A 23371-nucleotide genomic window follows, 5' to 3' on the forward strand; every position below is an offset into this window, starting at 1 on the left:
CTTGGGGAACCTTAGGGCCACCGTGAAGAAGTTCCACAAGAGATATATTCCAGTATCCGAGAGGGTGAAACACAGCAGACACTCAATAAATATTTGTTGGACAACGAGACAAACTGCTCACTTTCACCTTCCAATCTCTTTCATGTGAAGAATGCTTCAGAGTTTAGAAATGGATTCCACCTGTGTTATCTCCTTTGAATGAGGGAAAGTTCTGAGTGTTATTACATCTACTTTATAGACATATGACTGGCCTTTATCTACATTTGCCCTCAAATTCTCTGAGTTCTTCCTACTTCCTCCTTCCCTATCACTACTATATGAACTATCTATGTGCATGACAGAGAAACTGAGTATAATCCCAGGTCCAGGGTCCCATTAAAACAACAGTAATACCAAAAGGATTCAGAAGTAAATGACAGTGTGAAGCCCATTTTCCATTACTGTTGTTGTTTATTTGTTTTAAATTCCTAAGCACTGGGGTTGAGAGCTTACATCTAGAAAGGGCTAAGCTTCTCTTTGAACGCCCATACATGTTCACGGCAAGCAAGGCAAAACTCACAGCTGACTAAATGTGCCTAACACAGCTATAAACCAGTTGTATCTTCAGACCCTAAAAAGGGTCACAATCAGGAAAATGGTAGCCTTTGAAGCTGTGTGAGTCAACCTACTAGTCTGTCTTCGGGGCAACCCCCGAAATCTCTCCCTGTGCTCTGTGGTTTCGGCAATCAGTTCCTAGGGAGAAGGAGAAAAGGCAGCCTCCTCCCACGGGCTCCAGAAGCCCAAGGCCAAGTCACCAGAAATGAACCGCCAAACCACAGTAGCAACAACCAGCACTTCAAGCCAAAGCTGAACAATGTTCCTAAACTCCGAAAACAACTGCTTCTGTTAGATCTTGTATATGGTCATTAAAGATTTCACATAATGAGAGCTTTCAGCCTGGAGCCATGCAGACAGCCACTGTGGACAATGGGACCCAAGCAAATGTCTCCAAGAGAACTTCAAGCTTCTTGCCAAAAAGAGACACACTGTGGTAGGAGGCGTGAGGCAGCCAGGGAACATCATTTCTTCTTGAGACCGGGCCAGCTTCATCTACCAAAGCCGCAGACCCCAGTCCAAACTCTGTCTATAAGATGAGAAACCAGAATCATCTAAATAGAAGTATGCGGTATCCTTAAGAACACACATGATCTTGGAGGAAGAGAGAGCGATATGGTCCCTGCTTTCTCTACAAAAGCAGTCTGGAGATTAGCCAGCAAAGAGAAGGGGGCAGAGTTTACAGGGATGAGAGGGAATATCTCCTAAAGCCTGATCTCTTACTTTGAGATGCTGACAGACTATCTGTAAGGATCCCATGCTGTTCTTATGTTGGGCTACATGATTCACAAGTGCTTTGTCATCGAATGCCAGATGGGCCAAGAGCACGTAGCCCCATGGATGGATTTTTAATCCAGTTCTGTGGGAAAATCTCTCCTTCCCTCCCACTCCCCAGCCAGTACACAGTCCCAGCTGAGGGACTCAATCTTACTGAATTAATTCTATTTTTTGAACCATCGGGCCTGTGACTGTCCTCCTGTATTCCTCCACAGCTCATAAGAGAGCCCCCACACGCCTGATCACATGTGACTCTCAGGGCGGTTCAGGGGTGTGTAGGTGAATATACAGCAGTCTCAAAGACATACAAACAATTTCAGACAAGGCTTAGGCCAAAGTCACAGAGGCCTTCTACCTCTAAAGTGAGTGCTCCTTTCTCCCACTATGCCACAGTCACCATCCTGAGGCTCCCAGACCCGTCAGAAATGTGGGGTTTGGCCTTTGAGGAACATCATGATGGAAGCTATTGCCATCCTTTACAGAAGAAAACAAGCAAAAGCCCTTCCAAACACATTTCTGACCACAATTTAAAAAATTTCCGAGATTTCACTTCCAATCCTGAGCAGCTCATTTAACTTCTGTGGACCTAATAACACCTTCCATGCACGGATGGTGTACGGGGCGGAGAAAGCACAGAGCAGGCCCTCAACACACACCAGTTTTAGCTGTATCTCATCACATGACAGCTGAAGCCAGTTCACACTAGAACTTCTCTGTGCGGAATGAGTTAAGCCTATCTTCCAGTTACCAAGCAACTAACAAAAACTAGTCTTTTCAAGAAAAAAAAAGGAATCCGCCGTGATTTGGGGTGTATGACTTGGCACTAAAGGCTTCTGCATTCCAATAAGAATCCTTTGAGCTAAGCAATCCCCCAGGCTTGAAAGCAACCAAAGAGAACAACTTCTTACTTTTTTTTTTTTAATCATCTATTACTTCATAAAACCACAGCATTTCTTGGGAGGAGGCTACAACTCAAAGTGCACACAGCTGCGGGTCTCAGCAGAGGGTGGAGATAGAGCAATATAGCCAAGATTCAGAGCCAGGCAGCAGCCGCCCTGCCAGCCTCGGAGCAGTGAGATGGAACTTTCTCCCTTGCCCTCTCTCTGTGTGTCCAGGGAGGAAGTGAGGTATCTCCCGGCTTCTCAATGCTGAAGGAACTAATGGGGAACATGAAGCAAGTCCTGCAGGGTGTGTCGGAAGACACTGGGGTCTAGGAGCAGCATGAGAAGGTAGGGATGAGCAGCTAAAACAGGATCATCCAAGGATTTTATTATGAACTGCAAAGAGGTTCTGTCTGGGCTATCTGCTGTGTGCAGTGAACAAAAGGGAGGGGACAGAGTTCCCTAATTCCCCACCCACTAAATGATCCTGCCTGAACAGCCCAAGTACTCACAATGTTGTTTTCCAGCATAACTTTCAATGAAAAAGCAAAGCCTTATCCTCACTCTGTACCATAGACTCCAAATTAGGGCACGGACTGATAGGCCAGAGAAGAAAGATGTTTCAGGAGGAAATGTAATCCTCAATGTCATTCTTAAAAGAAAAATGATGCTGAAAACATAGAGTGGGTCATAATCTGCAGCCAGAAACCTCCCAGAATGAATGAAACAATTGTGTGTTTCAAACTCCCATCCACAAAGAAGAGACCAAACACCAGACATATCTCTGGTCAGACAGGCAGATAACGCTGAGAGGTTTGTACTACTAGAGGCATCTAAAAACTGAAAACTTACCATTGCATTCCTTTGTTTAAAATGATCCGACAGTTTCTTATGGCCTAGAATCACTGAACTCCTTGGCATAGCTCTCAGGACACTCAACACCCTGGCTCCAGCTTGGCCATTATAATGATGAATCCTTCCGGGCTCATCTCCTCGTGCGCTGCACCCAGCACTCACCTCATTTCCTTCACTTGCCCAAATGCATTATGCTCCTTCCACATTTCCACGCCTGTATGGAGGCTCGTGCCTCTACTTGGATTGCCTTCCCCACCTTCTCCCATAACCAAACTTCTACCTTTTGATTCAAATCCAACTCAAATGCCATCCTTTCATTGAATCCCTCCAGGGCCCCGCTGTATCCCAATTATATAAACATGTGCCAAAATCTGCCTCAAAATGACAGAATTCCCAGAGGGCAAGAACCAGCTCACACATGGGGGAAAAAAAAAAGATGCAAAAAGTTTCGGGAGGTATAAAGAAATTTAAAGTCAGGCTCTTTCAAAAGAAAATTACAGCAGGGCTGGAGAAAGATGTGCACAAAGGAAAAGGTAATTAATATGATGATGTATGACAATAATGTAATGAGCCTGATACCAAGGTTTGGTGAGTCAGCCTCATAACTTTATCATAATATTTTGTGTAGGCCATATATTTGCCTCTAATGAGTAATCACAGACAAGGTTCAGAGGAGGGAAAGAGCTTTGGGGCTGGAGTAGCCAGAAAAGTCTTTGTGGGGAAGAGACGTGAGCAGAAGCCTAGAGGTCAAGTCGAATAACCATCTATGCCACTGAGAAGGAAACCCAACAAACAAAATCTGAATTGACAGGACAGCCCCCATTAGAGAGGGATTTGTTTAACTGTACCATCATAGAACTTATTTGTGAAATGAAATAATTCCATTGTATAATTTAAATTAATTTTTAGGAACTAGATTTGTAAGCATCCTCCCCCACCATCTCCCCTAGAGCCCTACGGTTGTACAGAAAGGCAAACTTATAGCCCACACTATAGTTGATTTCCTAACCATAAAAAAAAAAAGTTATCATTTTCATGAAAACTGATTATATCGAGCAAAGCTGACTTTGCCAGGAATGTGATACCACCACATGCATTAGGAAAACAAGGCTGTGGAATGTGGGCTCTAAGAATGTTGGAGTCAGGCAGACCTGAGTCTGATTACTAGCCTCACCACTTCCCAGCTGTGTAGCTTTAGGCAAATTAATTCTCTAAGCCCCAGTTTCCTCAAGTGCCATATTACTAGCATCTATCTCAAAGGATGTTGTGAGAAATAAATGAAATGATGTAGAGTGCCTGATAAGTCAACAAGTTTCACCCTCATTACTGCTACAGAGCTCCATGTATTTCAAAGCACTTTGACATGCATGAGCTCATCTGCTCTGTGTAATTCTGTAGGGCAGGGAAGGCAGGAAGCAATCAACCTCACCTTGCAGGTTGAGAAACTAAAACCCAGAAAGGGAGCACCCTGTCCTAAGGTTATGCACAGATAAGTGCAAAGCAGACTAAAATGTAGATCACTAATGATGAGCCCAGGACTAGTTCAGGTGCCCACCTCCCAGAAACATAAAAAAAATGCAGAAGCACCAGGAGGAAAGGAGATGGTGATCTAGACAACACAATTCCTCGTGGGTGGTACTGTTGATGGGAAGGAGGGATGGATGGGGTCCTAATATGAAGAGAAGGCCTTGGCATGGGAAAGAAGGTTTTGAACAGAAGTGAAAGAAAGCAGATCTGGACCAGTGAAGAGATGAGGAGGTTTTCCCTAATACTTCATTCTCCTGGATCACTTCTCATTGCTTTTCCATCTACTTTTTTTTTTTTTTTTAACATTTTCAGAAACAAATCAGTATTTTTTTTTTAAGATTTTATTCATTTATTTGAGAGAAAGAATGAGAGAGAGAGAGCACATGAGAGGGGGGAGGGTCAGAGGGAGAAGCAGACTCCCTGCCAAGCAGGGAGCCCAATGCACGACTCAATCCCGGGACTCCAGGATCATGACCTGAGCCGACAGCAGTCGCCTAACCAACTGAGCCACCCAGGCGCTTTTCCATCTACTTCTTGAGCACCTTTTCCTTAGTTGCCCTTTAATTGTGGATGCCCCCCAGAGTTCCTCCCTCACCCAAATGTTCTCACTGTTCACATGCTGCCTAGACAATCTCAATTACTCCCACTGCTCCAACCAACAAGTCAGATGACTCGCCAAATCTCAAACTCCACACTCTCCTCTGAGACATGCCTCCCAGATGTTCCACTGCACCTCTAACTCAACACGTGCAAGGCAGAATCTGTGGTTTTTCCCCAAATGTTTTCCTCTGCCTTGATTTCTATGTCAGTTGCTCCAGTTACCCAAAGGGTCATCTTCTACTTCCCCTTCTCTCTCATTTTGTACATCCAATCATCCATCCCAATTCATTCATGAAGAGGTCCCCAACACTTCACCCGCTATTAGTATTAGTCAGGATTCTCCAAAGAAATAGAACCAAAAGGAGATTATATATATATATATGTATATATATAATCTCCTTCATATATATGAAATCTTATACATATGTATATGTAAAAAATTATTATAAGGATTGGCTCACACAATTATAGAGGCTGAGAAGTCCCAAGATCTGCAGTAGACAAGCTGGAAACCCAGAAGTTCAAATCTGAGTCCGAAGGCCTGAGACCCAGGAGAACTTATGGTGTAATTTCTAGTCTTAAGGCCAAAAACAGCTCAAGACCCAAAAAGAACCAGTCCAAGTCCAAAGACAGGAAAAAACCAATGTCCCAGCTCAAGGAAGTCAGGTAGGCGAAGTTCCCTCTTACTCAGCCTTTTTGTTCTACTCAGATCTTCAACTGACTGGATGAGGCCACCTTGGGGAGGGCAATCTGCTTTACTCCATCTACCAGGTCAAATGTCAATCTCATCCAGAAACATCCTCTTGGATACACTCAAAATGATGTCTGAACAAATGTCTGGGCACTCTGAGGCCCAGTCAAGCTGACACATAAAATTAACCATCACACTACATCTTAGATCACTATCCTATTTTCAGTCCATCACATTCTATTGCCTAGGTTACAGCTATCATATCTACGGCATACTCTACAAGTGGCCACAATTCTTCCTTTCCCTGTATTAATGCCCTCTGCGATATAACCCTGTAGCTCTTCCCATCAAGAGGTGAATCCGTCTGTCTACCACTTCACTTGGTCTGGCCTTACTTTGACCAGTGGAAGGGAGCAGAGGTGCCACTTTGTTACTTCTGAATGGAGGTTTCAAAATACCTTGCTCTTGTCTTCTTGGAGTGGAGTGCTGCTTGGTGAGGCAGTTTAGGCCGGCCTACTGGACGACGAGAGAACACGTGCAGCAGAAATGAACCACCCCAGCCAAGGCTCCAGACATGCAAGAGAGCTGAGCAAAGCCAAGACCAAAACCCTACCCAGGAAACCTACTCTACTCTTGACTAAGTAGAGACCAGAAAGATCATTTATCTTAACTCATCCCAAATCAGCAACCTGCATAATTACGAAGTAAATAAATGGTTGGTTTTTCCATTAAGTTTTGAAGTGGTTTGTTATCAACCCAACTGATACAGTGGCTAACTTTCAAATCTCTCCCCCTTCGATTCCCACCATCTACACAGCCGATTAGAACACAATCGCCTATGTAACATGTACATTTGATTATATAAATCATTCACTCATTCATTCATTATTTGGTATCTTCTGCATGTCAGGTACTATGCTCAGTGCTAGGGAAACAAGCAAACAACAAACACAGCTCCCACCTACAGGGAGCTTTCAATCTAGTATACTTTGTACCCTTCAAAGTTTTCTACTACCTTTGGAGTTAAAAAATAAAATCCACTAACATGGCATATACAACCCATGTCTTACCCACCAGCTTCATCTCTGATCACTCTGAGATACTATACTAGAATCACCCACATACACTGTGCTTTTTCTTACCATTATATCTTGATTCCTAGTGTATCCTACCTGGAATACCCTCCCCTCTTCAACCTGGCCAACATGTACTCATCATTCTGTACTCAACTTAGGTATTACCCACTCCACACACTCTTCCCTGATTTCCCCTGAGTAAGGTGGTCCCATGCTATACCGCCATAATACTCTGTGAATATCCCTATCATGGCACCTCCCGTCACACCCATTCATGGGTCTGTCTCCTTCACTAGACTGAAAACTCTAAGGTGGGGGGCAGGGGGTGGAGGGTGGAGGGGAGACTTTTTCTTCTTTTAAATCTCTCTATACCTAGGACCTAGGATTTTATCTGCTATATAGATGATGAATAATGTTAGCTGAATGGAGGAATAAATAAGTGAGCAGAGATGTACAAGCTAAAGAGGAGTCTGTGGAAATGGGAATAAGGAATGAATGAATAAATGAATGAGACTGTGAATAAGAACTGTCCCAGTCTTTCTTTCCTCATTCAAGTTAATGGCTTTTCACCATCTGTCTTAGGAGCAGAGACATTCTAGCCAAACCAGACTGCCAGGAAGATAAATTTCTCTTCTTGGGGTGAGTAGGTCTTTGGAGAAGTTTCATTTTAATTGGAAAATGGATTCATTCACTTCCTGGCTTGGATTCCTGGGTCAGTGTAACCCAGTGCTGAATGGCTGCCAAGCACCATTGCAGAGGGGGCTGAGGCGGGAACAGCACTCCATCAAATGGCCAGTGTTCCGGGACACCTGAGGACAACCTGGCGTCAGGGCCAGGGTGGCTGACATGGATGCCCCCTCCTCTTTCTTCCCCAAATTTCCTTCAATCCGAACTTTACTTATCCCCAACCCGTAAAGGGCAGGTATGTATGCTTTACTGTTCCATTTGGCGTTTCTTTGGGTCTTATTTGGGCAGGTATATCCCACTGTTACAGAGTTCGTCTGTCATTTCCTGCAAGGCACAGACAAGGTCCACACCGGAGAAATCCTTTCACAACTTGACTAATAGAAAAAGACCGTAACTTCAGTGGATGCAGAATAGTTCAACATCACAGAAAACATCCCTTCCATAGAACATTTCTTGTGCCTTTTGTGAAGGTCTTTGTAGAGGGCACTGAACACTATATGATTTCTGTGACCTGGCTCCAGCTTCCTCTTGAGCCTCACCTCTCAACACCTTCACCTATCAGCAACCCCCCGTCCCTGATTCTCCAAATGGACTGATGCAGTGGCAGTTCTGAAAATGCAGTATGCTGCTCTCAGTGGGGGCGCCTCAGAACATTCTGCTGACTCTTCTCCAGGGCCAGACTGCAAGGGTGCATATCCGGGCTCTAACACTTCATAGCCGTGGGACTTTGGGAAAGCTACTTAACTACTCTCCACTTCAATTTCCTGGTCCTGTAATAACTACAGAGAACAATACTACTACCTACACCATCGAGTTGTTGAGGGAACAAATGAGCAATTGTATGTGAAGTGTTTGGAGCATGTGGCACAGAGTAAGCACTTCTCAAATGACTGTTCTTATTACTAGAATGTCAGTGGCGTGACCTGTTTCCATCTTCAGGAAGCAGCAGGAGCCTTAGATACAGACACGTTCTGCTTCAAACCTTGGTTCTTCTCCTTGTTATCTGTGTTCCTTCTGGACAGTGAGTCGCCTACTATCCACAGGTCTCACGTTCATCTATAGCAATGTTTAGTTCACGGTACTGTTAGTAGGATTCAACTCGATGAGCTGATAGATGTTAATGTGCCCATCTTGGCACATTCCCAATAAACAGGAAACTGTCAGTTTCCTCCTCAATCCTTACTCTTCTCAAATTATATGGGGGCCTGTCTCTCCAACTAGACTGTCACCTCCTTTAAGGGAAAGACCATAATTTTCTCATCTGTATCTCTACAGTTAGCATGAAACAATTATTTCTCAAATGAAATAGTTATTGACCATGCTACAATTTGTCTATCAGCCCCGGTTTGTGGTCAAGTCTGTGCTAAGACCATGCATGAAAGGCAGGTGTATACTGGCCCCAATTCTCATGTTGTTTACTGGGTAAGTGGAACAGAGTCTGCATATGAAACACTTGGCAGTCATGTACAAATAGTACGGAATAATCCAAGTTTAGGGGCACCTGGGTGGCTCAGTCAGTTAAGCGTCTGCCTTCGACTCAGGTCATGATCTCCAGGTCCTGGGATCTTCTGGGATCTAGCCCTGAGTCAGGCTTCCTGCTCAGCAGGGAGCCTGCTTCTCCCTCTCTCTCTCTCTACCCCTCCCCTCTCTCATTCTCTCTCTCAAATAAATAAAATCTTAAAAAAAAAAAAGAATAACCCAAGTTTAATAATACCTGTTATAAACTAAGGATACTGCATGGTCATGAAAGAAAGAGATGGTTGTGGGCAAGCAGCCAAGGAAAAGTGTTATGTGGGAGGTAGTGTCTGAACTCAGTGTGGAGAGAAGGCAAAGACCAGGAGAGATGGGGTGGTGGGTGACTTAGCTGGCGCCAACTGCCTGAGAAAAGTTCAGGAAGAAGCATCAACTGTATCCCTGGACATGGAAAAGAAATCCTGAGAAGTTTAGCCTGAGAGATGTATGCTGAAGTATAGTAAGAGGAAATCTGAATTTGTCTTAGACACTGAGGTCAGAAGAGAACGGGAGCCATGCCAGTCCTGGCAGGGAGTGGTTTGTGAGTACGGTATGAGAAAGGTTTGGACAGAACGCCATGTGGGCAGCCGGGAGGAGAGAAGACACAGGAAGCAGGAGGACCTCTTTCCATATGCATTTCTGACACAGGAGGAGGAGAAAGTGCAAGAAAGGGAAGGAAGAAAATAAAGACAAAGCAAAAGATGGACAAAATGAAAGGAGAGATGGGGCAAAGTAAATGAACAGGTTAAGCATGAGAAATGAATAAAATAAGACAGAAAAAAAACAAAAATGAAGATGTGTGGAAAACAACAGCAGGACCGTGGCAGTGTCCCTGACGAGACACACCATGGGGAACGAAGGGCAGGAACCAGAGCCCGTTGTCGGTATGCACACCGTCTCTCCTCTGGGCAAATGAAGTCATGGCTGATGTCACCGCCTCTGAGTCACACGCCCACCAAGGGAGAGGTGGCAAGAGCCCCTGCCTGGCCTTCGGTCCCACCCTGCTGGACAAGAGGGGTTCATTCACCACTTCATTCTCTGGGGTGCTGTCCAGCCTGGTCCTGATGGAACTGAAATGAGGACACTGCCCCTCTGCTCAGAGAGGACACAGCAGCCATGTGAGCCCTGGGTTTCAGCTTCAGGCCCTTGAGATGGGAGTGTCAGAAAAGGGGGGAGGGGCAAAGAGTTCCCAGCCTTTCTCTGCCTGTAGCTGGAGTACAGTGGCTCTATCCATGTGCAAATGGGACACTCCCATCAGGAATAGCAGTAAACACACAGATGGGGCTCAAAAGGTGCTTTCTGACTGACTCACTCATTGCCTTCCCAACAAAGGGTACTTGCAGCCCCACGGAGGTCTCATCTCAGATGGGCAGACCTTGCCCAGTGCCACTCCACCTACCCGGCCTGCCTTTTGCAAGCCACCTCACCAGAGGGCTTAACTAGCTCCCCTCCACCTCAGCCCCTGCCTACAGACCACCTCCGCCTGACTCCTCTCCCCTAACTGGGGTGTACCTCCACAGAGACCTGATGCCATCCCACCTATAGGGCACTGGGACTTCATTTCTTCATTTCTGTCCCTTTTCTAGAACAGAAGCAGCTGGAGGATAGGGCCTCTTATGCTATATTCCCAGCACTTTACTGAGTTCCTGGAATAAAGTACATTTTCAATAAATATTTGCTGAATGAATGAATGTCCCTGATTGATTCTGGTGGGAACTGATGAGCACACACTGTTCTTAGACCACTTCTAAAAGATGTACTCATTCTCAGAGCCATCATCCTGAGCATGTTTGTTGCTGAAGACCCCATAAGTTACCAGTAATAGGGTAAGTGAGACTGCTCTGGAGCATCTCAGGATGAACTGACTCTCTCCCAGGCTCTTCCACTCTCCCCGATCCTTGGTCTGTGAGCTGTTATGAGCACATGCTTGAGTAACTTCGAGTTAGAGCCCAGCTTGACCACTCATGAGCTGCATGAGGTGAATATTCTCAGCCTGTTGCCACCTGTTCAAACAGGACAGTAATACCTGCACCCAAGTTGTCCCTAAAGATTAAGCACACTTTGTTAATTGCCTGTCCTCACAATAATGTGAATTTTCCCCTTCACTCTTGGCCTTCTCAGCTGCATCTAGAGGGAAGAATATGAAAAATAGGCCTAATTTTCTTTCCCCAAACCAACCACTTCCATCATATTCATCATTTGGAAATACATCATTATACCAGCACTCTACAACTTCCCAAATACCCTCCCCTCTAAGACACAGAGAAACAATACTGCCGTTAACACCATTTTATAGACAGGAACCTAAGGCCCATAGTGAAGAGAACTGCCCAAGATCATGCAGATAGTAAGTGAAAAGCCTGGGTGAAACCCCAGCCACATGAATTCCAAGGCCAATACACTACTGTCCGGTTGCCGCTTCCCAGGACAAGGGAGGTGCTCGATAAATACTTGCACAGTGATTCACCCTCTTTCTCAGGTCCATGGGCTTGTCTCTGACCCTCAGCCAAAGCCAGACCACATGGACTCATGCCAAGACAACTGCAGTAGGGTTCACTCAGGTCCTGATTCTCTTCTCATCTATCTTAGATCTACAGAATGCCAGCTTTGCAGGAGAATTTCAGTGCTCACGGAGACCAGCTGCTCCCAAATACCAGACCATGGACTGGTGCGAGTCCATGACCCATAATTTTCACGCATCGATGGTGAAGTAATAATAATTATTATATTGGGGAAGATCAAATCCTTATTAGTAAAAATATTATGAATAATTAATTGGCAAAAAGATCTTATTTCCTAATTGCTTGCTTTGCTTTACTTGGGCAAGCTCCAATAGCTATACACGTAGCATGACTGGGAGAAAATGTCTCTGTGCCACAGTTCCGACCCTCTGGCAAAGCCCTAATGAGAGACAGAGGCCAGGAAGGGCAGAGCCACTTCCTCGGGCAGGTTGCTCATTCCCTCTGAGCACTCCCTAGTCTTGCATATTTTGAGCCAGAAGACACTGACTGTCGAGATTACAAAGCTTGGAAGCCAAACTAAAGCAGCTTTTTAAGAGGGTGTGGGGACGGGTACTGATGGGGCTGTAGAGTTGAGATCAGACTTTTTATTACCAAGTTTTACCTAATCCGTAGCCTCTCCATATAGGAAGGATTCAGGAGACGTGGGGTGTTAAGGAGATCCCTGAATGACTTTATCATTCAGCCAGCAGAGTGGCCACAGCATGATGCACAGAGATAACCCTTGAGTGAGGTCAGCTGCAGAGGTGCCTCCAGGACCCCTGGGTTCAGAAGAGGTAAGGAACTAGTTAAATCATTCACTCATTTTTTTTTGAACTACAAACACTTTAAGGTGAATGCAAAGGGGAGGAAAAGGCCAGCTCTTTAAGAGGTAACTAATGTGCTAGAGCACGGACAAAGAGGAACGGGTTGGAACTTGTGTAGTGGAAGGTCTCAGGCATGATCCTTTAATTGGGAGTCTAACTTAGGATGACTTTGATTATTTTTTATTCTAGAGTTCATATTTAACTTCAAAATTTCAGTCAGACAAATTTGTTATCTGAGATTTGCAACCTGAACTATGAGAACTAGCTCTCTACCCAGGTGTTTCATCTGTAGAGAAGATGGGGGACCGTCCCTGATAAAGGCTGGAGTTTGACCAGCTAACCTCTAAAACTTCTTTTTAAACCCATTTCCTGGAGTTAGAAAACCCAGGTTTCCATTCCAGTCCTGCCAGAACCATCAGTCAGTAAGTGGTTATCTACTTCACTTCCTCTATCCTCACCTTCTTTATCTGCAAAGTAAGTGATCACGTCCACCTCACAGGACTTTCATAAGCATTAAGTCAGATAGCAAACTTAAAAGCACATGGTAGATATCTAATAAATTCTAGTGCTAGTGTTGATGATGTTTGTTGACAGCAATCAAACAGGGTAAATACCTTAAATAGAATTTAGTAAGTATCTCAATAAGGTGAACACATTTCAAACTGCTTTTGTACATGTAACAATGTCTCAACTTGAAAAAACTTAAGGAGGACTGATGATGGATAGAAGGGCAAATAGATGGACATATACCTGATAAAGCAAGTAAAATGTTAATGGCAGAATCCAGGTGATGGTTCCGAGTATTTATGATTAAAATTCTCCCAACTCTTCTGTATGTTTAAAGATTATGATCATAAAATGTCGGGGGAAAATGGCTTTCACAGCCTCTTGCACTTGGTCTTAGACCTGGGAGCAACTTGTGATTTTTAGCTTCCATTTTATCTCCCCAACCCCAAGCACAGCATCTTCTACATAGTAGTTGCCAGCCAAAAGTTTGTTTCACTGATTAAATGAGTATGTCCCTATAAGACAGAACAGCTATTCTCATTTTGAACCAAAAAAAAAAAGAAAAAAAAGAGTAAAACCAAGCTGTATATACAGAGAAAATGAGATTGACTTATCTTTCCAGAAGAATCCCATCTAGCATCTTTCCTGACTTCTGGCCTGCCTCCTCTCTTGCCTCAATCAACATCTACCTACCCTGAGTCTCCAGATTTCCAAGGTTACAGTTCACTTCCACAAGGCGGATTGTGCCAACGAGTTCCTCTATCACGACACACATTAAATGCACGGTCTTTCTTCATATCTTTTCTAAAGCTCATAGAGTGGCATTGTAGCCACAATAAGAAAAGAATGTTGTCCAATTTTTGTTTTACATTGAATCATCCCACCTAGGCATAAAGGCAGCTGAACTTAGCAATCTTGTTCTTGCCTCTGGTTACATTAAAAATGGCTGGATGTAGCTGACATCCCTACACAGTGGTCAGGAAGACAGGCAGCAGAAATGCTGGGCACATGGGCCTTCCTGCTACAGCCAAATGTGTGGCTCGGACCAGGCAACGTGAGCTCATTTAGCAGGCATTTATTGAGTACAATTTTAATGCAAGCACTGTGTTTGGCTCTGGGGAGACAACTACCAGGTATGGATAGAGAGATTTGGTCCCTGCTCTTATAGACCTAAAAATCCATCAACCCAAAGGAGAAGGAACAAGACATGATTTAGAACCACGAGAACCTTCACTGAAGGGGACCCAATCCTAATCCCTGTGCACAAGCATTTCATTTCTTTGAGTCTTGTGTATTCACCTGTAAAATGTGGCAAATAGTAATATTTATCCCACAAGACCATGTCATAGGTCAAATAAAGAAAATATACATCAAAGTCTGCCATAAGCCATAAAGCAAAATACAAAACATAGTATAATAATAGCCAACATTTATTAGATGTTACTAGTTATCTGACCAAGTCCTTTTATATGGGGGAGGTCTACTTTTTAAAATTACTTTGTTGGACTATAAAATGAAAAGAATACAGTACATACTTGGCATAAATCAAATATGCAAATGCAAAGATGATAAGGAAAGGATTCATTGTCCAGGTAGATGAAGGCACCAGCCTCAACACTCCGAATACTTAGTTATAAGCCCAGTTTATGGGCAGACAACCCTGGAGAGAAAATCCACAAAAGATGCCCTCACAACAGCTGACAACACGGTCCACACTGCTCAAAGGCTGGTAGAAATCTGGTCCGAACGTAACAGGGCCCCTGGTATAAATATTCCAAAGAGAGGCTGTTGGATTCAGTACATACGCCCTGGATTCTCTCGCAGGGTAAAGGAAGCAGCTCCAAGGGTTATGCTCAAGACACAGAGACACAGTAGAGAGGCCAGGAGGAGCTCCTGCCTCCATCTGGGGCCTTCACTGCACACACAAAACAAGCTGTGACTCAAGGTAACAGGACTGCAGCTGAGGGGTGGCTAGAGGGTGGAAAGGAGGGGTAATACTCCAAACTTCCCTTTCCACAATGGGGAAGAGAAATGAACTTACATTTGGTCTGCAGGAGATCTTTACTTTAGAATGGAACTGTTGGTCAGACGTACACAACAATCAAAATAGCATGATAAATGATTTGGTAAATTCATTCATCTGTTCATCACCCATCCATCGGTTAAAAGATCTACTGGGTGGTTAGTGTTAGATGCTAAGCAGTGCCCTAGACATTAGGAACACAGAGATAAACAAGGTACAATATACTGTAATAAATTCCAAGGTAGGGGAAAGGGGGGGATGCCATGGGGGACAAAGGGCAGGAGCCTAATCAATACCCAATGGAGAAAGTCAAAGAAGGCTTCCTGGAGTCTTGAAGAATTAGTGTAAGTTTTCCCAAGTGAAGGACGAAATCGTAAGTTTGCCAGGCAGAACAAAACCTAAGCAAAGACTCAGAGGTGTGAGAGAATATGGGTATAGCATTCCTAGAGCCACTGACGGAGAAGTTCGCCATCTGGAAAATCTTTCCACTTCTCTAAGCATTTTGTTATAGGAAAAGTAATGATGGATTCCTTGAACAAATTCCCACAGACTGGGTCTCCAATCCAAACGCCTAGAGGGTAATGCTGGGAAAGGAAATGAGCAGAGCAAGCTGGGTGGGGATGGCTGTGAAATGAAGGACACTTGCCCCTTCTAAAGGGGGCAGCGCGTGCTCAGCACTAGCCAGTTCCTTCCACATGGGAATGTGGGCCCCGACTGCCAAATCCTTTTGTTATTTCTTCTAAAGAAGCAGAAAATTTGGATTTTTATGTGAAATTTCTTAGTTTTTAAATGTTGAAAACGAATACCAAAAAAAAAAGTTTTTGTTTTTGTTTTTGTTTTCAAGCACAGGGTAAGGTCAAACAAAACCCATCTGGGGACCAGATTCGGCCTGTGGGCTGCCAAGCCGGCAGCCCTGGCGTGTCGCAAGAAACGAGTGCTCTTTGAGAACAGGCCTTGAGGTCTGATGGGGAGAGGCCAGGACCTGGAGGAGGGCTGGATTTGAGAAAATCCTGGCACCACCTATATTTGCTGTGTAGCTTTGGGGAAGCTATTTAAGCCCTCTGGGTCTTGTTTTCTTCATCTGTATAATGGGATAATAATACTGTGTTGGTGCTTTTAAGGAAAACATGCCCAAGAAGAAAAAATTCCTATGCTAAGTGACAAAGTAGTATAAACCAGAAAGGTTAGCTAGGACTACAAGATTATTTTTTTCATGAAAAAATTACCAAGAAGTAATAAAAGCATGAGCACTGTGCTATAACAGTAGCAAACTATTGCCCTGTTGTTAACGTTTTTTGTATACACAGCCAGTTTTTTTCTATACTGATAACTTTTTTTAAAGATTTTATTTATTTGAGAGAGAGAGAGAAGGAGAGAGAGAGAGCCACGCGAGTGAGGGGGAGAGGCGGAGGCAGAGGGAGAAGCAGGCTCTCCTCTGAGCAGGGAGCCCAATTCCGGGCTCCATCCCAGGGCCCCTGGATCATGACCTGAGCCGAAGGCAGACACTTAACAGACTGAGCCACCCAGTCCCCCCTCTATATTGATAATTTCTTAAAACAAATATATTCATAAGACTGCAGTTTTGTAATTTTTCCTTTTAACATTATAATGTAAACTTTGTTGTTATACAAATATTTATTACCTACCCAGTACTATGCCAGAGTGATTTCTACGTCATAAACCAGAGATCATGTCATACTTATGATTAAAATCCACTGACCCTTCCCCACTACTGTTAGAATAAAATCCAAATTCTTGCCCATGGCCTCAAGGCCATGCAGGAGCTGGTCCCTACCCAGTGCTCCAACCCACGTCCCACTACTCTCTGCCTTGCTCACACCCTCCCAGCCCTGCTGATCTCCTCTGCTGATCTCACAGGTACTTTCATCCCCTCATGAATCTGCTGTCCTTTCTTCCTGAAATCATCATCATTCAGGTCAAACAAAACCTCCCAAGAGAGAACATGCCAGCCATGCCAAATCTGTTCATCTGTATTTTTCCTTCATAGCATTTTCCAGAAAATATAATCACTTTGTGTGTGTGTGTGTGTGTGTATTTGTCTCTTTGTCTAGTTTCTGCCTCTCTATACTAGAATCTAAGTTCTCAGAAGCCTACCCAGGGCCCTTACTGTCTTGCTTACTTTGGAATCTCTAACGCCCAACACAGTGCCTATTGCATAGGAGACAATAAACAATATTTGTTAAAGGAAAAAAAAATGAACCCACCATCCATTGAAGTTATCACTTACAAATTTCTTCCCTGAACTAATCTATCCAAACCTTGCAAGGCAAACACCTGAAGAAGGCGGTAGGGAGAAATGGTGATAAGCCCAGATTCTAGATCTGAAATGCCAAGGTTCCAATCCCAGCCTTGCCATTTATTAGCTGAGTGACCTTGGGCAAGTTGCTTAACATCTCTGAGTCTGTTTTATCATCTGATACTTCATAGGGTGGCAGTGAGGATTAGAGGAGTTCACCATGGATAAAATGCTTGGAAAAGTGCTAGATACATAATTAGCACTATATACGCTTTAGCTACTGTCTTCACCTGTTTCCTTTCTCCAATCTGATTGCTCAGGTGAGCCGTTACCTTTCTTCTCCCAACAGACTATAATCTCTTGAAGGCAAAGACCACTTCTGGATCCCAACAGTGGATTACAGAGGCCCCCACAGGACGGGTACAGGGGACAGAACTGTGGTATGGCTCCCGATGGAGGTTTGCTCACCCAGTATGAGACTGTAAGTCATTTAATGTTTCTGAGTTTCAGTTTCCTTACCCACAAAAAGAGATCATATCGACTCCACAAGTCGGGTGTGAAGAGTAAATAAAATAATCTTTGTGAAATAAAATAATGCTGAGGCTGGAGGCAATGGTGAATTTCAGGGGAAACAGTAGAAGGTATTAGGTAAATCTGCTTCAAAGCTCAAAGTCGGCTGCCTTCTGGTATAGGGATTACACATAGGATGTGGATGATTCACATAAATGAATGACTCTGAAAATGTTTTGTACTATTGTACTGGATATTTTCTATGATTGTCTCTGACAACCTCATGGTGGTTTTTAGATGCTTTCCTTAGCTATTAGTCAAATAGGAAAAATACTACTCATTACAGCCAACTACGTGAAATAAGATATTCTAGTTTTTAAAATTCTCTCAGTTGGTGGTAGGATATTACTGACATGACCATCAGTAGAACACACTTTTTTTTCATGCAATGGAAGTGAAGAGGTAACTACTATCTGAATATCTACTTGCATAAAGTGCTTTACAAATATCTGACTAAATTATAATAGTTCCACAAGGCTGACACTACTAGTCTCATTTTACAGCTCAACACTGTGAGACTCAGAGAAGTTGATTCCATTCGTCTGAGGTCCCAGAATTGGTAAGTGGCAGAGAGTGATTTAAATGCAAGTGTGTCTGGCTTCAAATCCTGTACTTCACTTCTGTTACACAACTGTGATTTATCCCCCAAATTTCCCCAATATCTTATATCAGCTCTACTGCTAAGGTCTGATGAATGTGGGTGAACAATAATAGGCCTATACGTGCAATTTAAAGCCAGGGTAACTCACAGAGAAAGACCGTAGTTCCCACCATAATTGCCATTAAAAAAGAAATGGTATATTTCAAAGAAAGGAAATTAACTTTGTTTATCTTCCACAGAATTTCAAGCAAGAAACAATCTAAGATAATAGATGTTATTATACAGTCAAGAAGAAGGAAAGAATGAGGCCAGACAAGGAACTAAAAATGAGCTGGGACAAGCCTCTTACTTCACAGAAAGGACTAGAACCAGCCTTTCCTGACCTCTCAAGGAGTTTTGTTTTGTTTTGTTTTGTTTCAATAGTTCTCACAAAAAGCACTCCAGACTCACACCTTCCACAGCTAACAGGAAGTTATCAAACCACCTCTCTAGGCATCCCAACTCCCAGCTTCCTCCAAAGAATCTACATACACAGCAAGAGGCACATTAGAACCAGAGAATCATTTCTTCATTTTCCCAGCACGCTATCAGGGGAACAGAAGCACAGAGGCATGAACTGGGGGGAGATGGGGGAGGCGGGGGCAGACAGATCTTCTAAACCCACCAACAAAATCCTCGGACATTCCAGCCAGTCGGTTCCAGTTGGGAATGAACAATGAAAATCTCAAACTATAAAATGATTAGCTTTCTGCTCTGCTGACAATGGCAAAAAGAGGAAATGAGTTAAAAGTCGGATTGGAAGATCTCCACGCAGCCCCTACACGCCAGTTAATTATCTTCCATTAACACTGAGTTGTCAGGATCGGCATCAGCCTTTAACTCTCTTGACCTTCCCCAGTCTGCACCTTGTTACCCTGCAATGTTTCATGTTTATAAAGATAGGAGACTCCAGCTGTTCCAGCCTTGACAGAACTTAATTTACATTTGGCCTTCATTAAGATGAGAGTCAGAATCATTGAGACCAAATGGAAAAGCCAGACTGCTGGGGGTTATGAAAAATTCAAATGGCATTTCTCCTTTTATCTGACAATTCTTATTAAGGAGACATACATCAACCTGAAACACACAAATTTTAAATGTAAAGGACACGATTAAAATTCCACATTGCAGAACCAGGACCCGCGTGACTTTGCCCAAGAGCTGCGGTGGTCCTAGTCTATCACTTGGATCTTCTGGGAAGTCTGAACTCCAGATTCTGCCCGACTCCCGATGTCATCAGATTCCAGGCTAAGGACAAGGAGCCCACAAATGACAGCAGCACTAAAGTGAGTGGTCAGCTCTGACTCTGCCATCTCGCTCGCTCCTCATAGCCAATCAGCCTCCACATCCTGCTGATAGTATGCTCTAAAAATTCTGGAACCTATCTCTTCTCCACCCCACAGTACCTACTTCACGCCTCATGACTTCTCACCTGGGGGACTGCAAAAGCCCCTTACCGAGCCCCTACTCGAAACTACTTATTGACTACCTACTATATGCCAGGCTGATTAGGGGTAGCGAAACAGTCATGAACAAAACGGATAGGCTCTCCATCCCCCCATGGATTACAGTGGTGGGAAGACCCAAGCACCATGCAAATCATCATACAAAATAATACATCACTACAATTTAAGAAAGATACAGTGAAGTAAGAGGGCAATGGAAAGAGATCTTTAATTTACTGGAGAGTCAGGCAAGGCTTTTCTGAAGACATAACAATAAAGCTGAAACCTGAATGATAAGTCAGGATCAGTGTTGAGTAGAGGGAAGAATATTCAGGGGCAGAAAGCATAGCATCACATCACCAAGACCAGGGGTCAGGAAACTTTTCTCTAATGGTCTACAGAGTAAATATTTTCAGCCTTGCAGGCACACAGTCTCTGTCTCAACTACTCAGCTCTGTCACTGTGATGCATTTGTCTTGAAGGTGCAAATGTGATGCAAAAGCAGCCACAGACAAAACATAAATGAATGAGTGTGGCTGTGTTTCAATAAAACTTCGTGGCCCTGAAAATCTGAATTTCACATAATTTTCACAAGTCACAAAACATCATTCTCCTTTTGAATCCTTTTTCAGCCATTTGAAGTAAAACCCATTCTTTGCTCCCAAAACATCCCAAGCAAGCAGCAGGCCAGATGTGGCCCATGCACTGGAGTTTGCCAACCCCTAGTCAAGACGGAGGTGGCAAAGAACAGAGCATGTTTGAGACACCCTGATGCGGCCCCGGAGGAGAGAGTGAGCAAGGTGAGGGGCACACAGTAAGCTGAAAGGGGTAGGTGAAAATGATATCACATACCATCTTCTGGGCTGTGTTACAAATTTTGGAATTTATCCTAAGAGCAAAGCCAAGCCAACAAAGTGCTATAATCAGGAAAGTATGAAAACTGGTTCTTACTCCCACACACACACATTTCCTCACCCCTAATCCAGTCTCTACCTCCCTGCCAAAGTTATCTAAGACATTCCCTCCCCCTCGCTTAAAAACCATCTATCACCAAATAAGCCCTTAACAAACTGAGCCCAGGCTACTTACCTGGCCTCATCTCCTACTACACTCAGAGAAGCATCCTGGGCTCTCATCCCAGGACTTACGTACCTTACCAAAAATGAACCATAGCCTTTCTCTAGAATTTCCTCCCTGTCTTCTCTATTAGGCAAAACCTCCATTCCTATCTTGAGACTCATCTTCAAGAACTCCTCCCGGAAGCAAATTATTTTCTCCAAAAGCACTTTGCATATTCGTTTATCGAGGTGCTTAGAACATCTTCCGACAGTTCTGGTTCCATGTCTCTTTCCTCCACCCAAACCCCCCCTTTGCTTCCCCACCACTGCCCCAGAGGACACTGGACCCCTCAAGGGTAAGCCTGAGTCCTCTCCGTGCTTGTGTCCCCAGTGCCTGTGACACTGCTGGGTCACAGCAGAACCTCAGTTAATATTTGGTGAATTAAAGAGTGAATAAGGGAGTAAACAAATGACAGCCCCATGAGCTTAGCACAGAGTCACGTTCTGACTCTGATGTGCTGTTCAACAACTCTTTGAAAGTATCTAATTTCCTGGTCCCCCAGTCTCCCATAGCCCCATTCAAAAGAAGGTACTGTCTCCTGATTCTCCACAAATAGGTGCTCTTCAGGATATAAAGCACAGAGCTTCTCGAACTAGAAGTGGTTTTATAAGTCTGTGGGCCACCAACATCAGCATCGCCTGGGAGCTTGTCAGAAATGCCAATTCTCAGTCCCTACCCCAGGAATACTAAATCAGAAATCTACAATTTAACAAGATCCTCAGATGATTCACTTACACCTTCAAGTCAGAAAAGGGTCATAAGCCATCTGGGTCAGCCTTTAAGGAGAAAATGCTAAAACTGGTATTAGGCAGTATCTTTTATTTTGAATTTGCAATCATGATAAAAATCAAAGGAATTCTTAGCATGGATTCCTGTACGTGTTTACCAAAAATAAATAAATAAAAATAAGTTTAAGAAATTTTAAAAACCGATTTGAGGCTCAACCGTCAGGTAGTTAAATACACGATGAGATAATGTTTCAGGTCTTTCTCAGAAAACTCTGAAATGGAACTGATTAGATAGATGGATGGATGGTCAGTCTCTGGAGGTCATAATCACTGAATGCCATGCAATCTAGAACCTAATTATTTTCTATGTGCTTTATTTAGTACAGTTTGATCTCAAGCGCACAGCGCTGAGCATCCAGAGAGGTTCACACCAGATGTGTATTCAGACCTCCTGGGATATACAGTCCCAAGCCAGCCATGAAGCAGGTGCTCAATAAGACCCTCAGGATATACCAATGACCACCTACCTGATCCTCCTCCCTTAATTCAGTACAGCTCTTACTTACCTGTGGTCAAGAAGGGTGTGATGTATCCAACCCATCTGTTTCCTTGCACCGTGTTTAGGTTGGTTTAAAAACACCACTTCCCTTGTTCCTGGCCCTACCCTAAGTGACACACCTTAAAGAGGGATTTCAGTGCAGCATAACATGATGAGGCGAGCTGGGATTTGAAGGCCAGCAGATATGGGTTTAAATTCTGGCTCTACCATCTGTTTAGGAAAATCATGCTGCTATCTCTGTCAGCCTCAGTTTCCCATGCTGTCTATCAGGCAGAGCTTGCTAAGATTAAATCAATTAACGTCTACAGAACACAAAGCAGAAGGTGTGGGCAGTGTGGAGTAGTTCTATATTCTGACTGGTATTTCAGGATATATTCATATCAGGTTTTCAAACTGGTTCAGACCAGCTCTCTCACTTTATAGATGGACAAAGTGAGGCCTGGGATGAGAACTGCTTTGCTCAAAGTCTCATAAGGTGATGCCAGTAGAGTCAGAAACCCCTGACTCCTAAAACGTTCTGGTTTTCAGACTCTTAATAAATATAGAAGCCTTTTCGCAAATTAAAGCTTACATAACAGCTCAATATGCTAAACAGGTAACAAGCCAAACCTCCCTTGATTACTGATGCCCTCTTTGCTTCTGTCTCTTCTGCTCTCGGTGGCAATCCAGGGACACCTCCTCAGCACCCTTACACTCCCCTCACCCCCAAATACTTTTTGAGTAATCGAAGACTCAGATCACCTGAAACCCCAGAGCCAGTAAATGAATCATGCCAGGTCTTACTCATTAGATGGATTCTCTCCTCACCAGACCACCTAGGGATTTTCAAGTCCCCGAGGTTCCCAGAGGACTTGAACTTTCTCACACATCCATCCCTACTGGGCACCATGAAGCTGACATCACCATTATCCGCAGTTCATAATGGATCCGAACATCTGGAAACAGGAACCACCCACAAGGGCTCCATCCAGAGATCACTGTATCACTCAAGGACAGGG

The 23371-nt window shown here is 43.9% G+C and overlaps 1 protein-coding gene across 9 annotated transcripts in view; it reads right to left on the reverse strand.

Moving 5' to 3' along the window:
- Positions 1-23371, reverse strand: part of FGGY (FGGY carbohydrate kinase domain containing) — a 418161-nt gene that overhangs the window by 357224 nt on the left and 37566 nt on the right. The gene's annotated exons all lie outside the window — the stretch shown is intronic.

The sequence above is a fragment of the Eumetopias jubatus genome, unplaced genomic scaffold, assembly GCF_037043125.1.
Source record: "Eumetopias jubatus isolate StellerSeaLion01/CBP00866 unplaced genomic scaffold, mEumJub1_p1.0 scaffold_4, whole genome shotgun sequence".
Lineage (NCBI taxonomy): Eukaryota > Metazoa > Chordata > Mammalia > Carnivora > Otariidae > Eumetopias > Eumetopias jubatus.